This window comes from Cupressus sempervirens, chromosome 10 (assembly GCF_028749045.1).
Source record: "Cupressus sempervirens isolate cs-2001-9-10 chromosome 10, ASM2874904v1, whole genome shotgun sequence".
In the NCBI taxonomy this organism is placed as follows: Eukaryota; Viridiplantae; Streptophyta; class Pinopsida; order Cupressales; family Cupressaceae; genus Cupressus; species Cupressus sempervirens.
In genome coordinates this window covers 256644828-256647504 of record NC_143127.1, presented here as the reverse complement: position 1 = coordinate 256647504, position 2677 = coordinate 256644828, and positions in this window count along the sequence as shown.

The following is a 2677-nucleotide window of genomic DNA, read 5'->3' as shown; positions in this document are numbered from 1 at the left end:
TATGCCTCATTGATGGAAAAATCCAAGATCATAAGCACATGGACATGTGCTTCAGTTCTTTACTAGACCATCAACCTTTACTATAGACTCGAAGCATAGGCATCATACAAGATATGTACAGGTACATTTGTTTCATGTTAATTTAATTCATTTGGTTATATTTGTTTCATGTTTCATGTTACATGTAACGTGTATTGTATGACATGTAGCTCATGACGTTGGACACCCCTCCTCATCTCCAATAGTCTATTGATCGTGGAGTGGTCGTAGCTATGGCTAGCTCACAGCCATTGACTAAGGTATGAAAGAATTTTCTTTATTTTAGTTGTTGTTTATAATAGTTAGTCTCAAAATTTCTAATGTTATTTATAAGTGATTATATTTATTGAATTGTTGTAGGGTCTCGTCATGCCTAATCGTCCATGAGCCTTCAAGGTGGACTTACAGAGTGACTATTTGATGGCGGTAAGAAAATAATTGATTTTGTATGTACATATATTTGATTCAACATATAATAAATATTGATTCATAGCTACTTTGTTTGTATCAGCTTGAGTTAGAGAAGAGCCTCAACAAGAGGACAAGTGAGCATGTCAGGAGGACCCCATCATCTCCACCGTCTCCCTCCACATGATGACAGAAGACATCGAGAGATTTGTTTCTTCCCCTCGTGGGAAGAAAAAGATATAGTTGATCTAGACATGTGTGTGTATATATATATATATATATATAGGCATCAGTGGACATATTCAATACACATTTGATGTATATGACATTTTATATTTGATGTATGACATTTATTTGATGTATGACATTATTCGACTTATGAAATTATTGGTTAATATATGATATGTTTGTTCATATACGACATTATTGGTTATCATAATATATTATGTGTTTGTTAATGTACATGACATTATTGGTTATCATTTTATATTATATGTTTATTTATGTATGACATTAAATTAGATATGTTCGTGTATAAAATTAAATTAGATATGTGCATGTATGACATTAAATTAGATATGTTTATGTATGCCATTAAATTCAATACCTAATCTGTTCAAAACTTTGATAGAATATTGATTAACAATAAACTTTATCTCTATTTAAGCATAAGTTAATCACTTGCAATATGTCATCATCATATGATTTATGATCTTGTTCATGTTTAAAGTTTTCCTTCTTTATCATTTGTTTATCAAGTTTAATTCAATACCTAATTAGTTTGAATTTTTAATACAATATTGATTAGCAATAAACTTTATCAGTCAAGATTGATTAGGACCTCCTAGCAATAAACTTTATTAGGCAATATTTGTGGACCTCTTGGAAATTGGTCAGCTAAATGAGAACCTTGAGGTTTATTAGGAACTCCATGAAAGAAATTAGTAGCTTGAGAAGGTGTCCATTTATTAGCTGAATTAAAACCTTGGATTGTAGATGGCTGGCCTTCATTGTACAGACTAATTTTATAGATATATAATCAAATAAATAGTGTATTCATCTAAGCATGAAATATTGTTACATAAGAAAAAGATCAAGTTTTACAATTGCTAATAATCATTAATGTATGCACATACACTTAAACCTAAAAAGGATGACCTAAAGAAGACAAATTAAGTATGAAGTCAATACAAAATCAATAAAAGAGTTCTAGGATGATATCTTCAATATTTTTTGAATTAGAGAAAACTAAGTATTAATATGATGATCTCTATGAATCTATATCACCATCTAGATGTCTCTCTGCGTCTCCCTAACTCTCTCTATTTTATCTCACATTCATCCTCTTCTTATATCTCTATTCATTTATCACTATGTTTTTATCTCCTTTAATCTTCATGTCTACCTACACCTTCTTTTGTTTTCCCTCTATCTCTATGCATCTTCTCCATGTTCAGAAAGCGTTGGAGTTATAGGGATAGTGTTAAGAAACATGCTTATGTTGCAAAGAGAGGCGAGAAGGTGAAAATAAGGGCATACTGTAAGTTGGAAGCTGAGGATGATTTAATGGTTGATAAGTGGGTGTTTAATTATGATGATCCTAATGATCAACACATTTGCATGGAGGTTGTCCAAGGTAGAGCTCATTGCAGTCTTATGCTATATGACAATCCATATGCAGATGCTATTTTGAATAAGTCTATTTTTGTCCCTTGATTGCAATCTTGGCTCCATGATGTTTTGATTTGGGAGGTGGTTAGATGGAACTATGAATATCTTTAAGTAATAAATTGTATTGATTTTGATTTAATTTATTATTAAAGATTTTAATGGATACAACTTTTCTCTAAATATCTCACTCTATCCTTATATCTCACTCTCTCTTATTGCCCCCCTCTTTATATTTCTATTTTTTCCATATCTATTTTTTTCCCATATCTATGTAGCCATCTATCCTCTTTATCTCCCCCTCACTAATGCAGAGATGTTGAGCAAGAAGTGAGGTTTAAGCACTTTCTTCTTCCTAATCTACCAAACTAAACTTGTGGCCTTCCTAATATCTTACTCCTTTAGGATATCATTTTTGTGGCCTATCCAAAGTGATAGGGTCATTTGTGAACTCCTCCAAGGTGAGTAATTCTCCAATCAAGATCTTGCACCTTTTTATTTTAGCGACACTAGCCCTATTCCCAGCCATTAACTATAACTCTTCACCAATGGCTTCACCAAC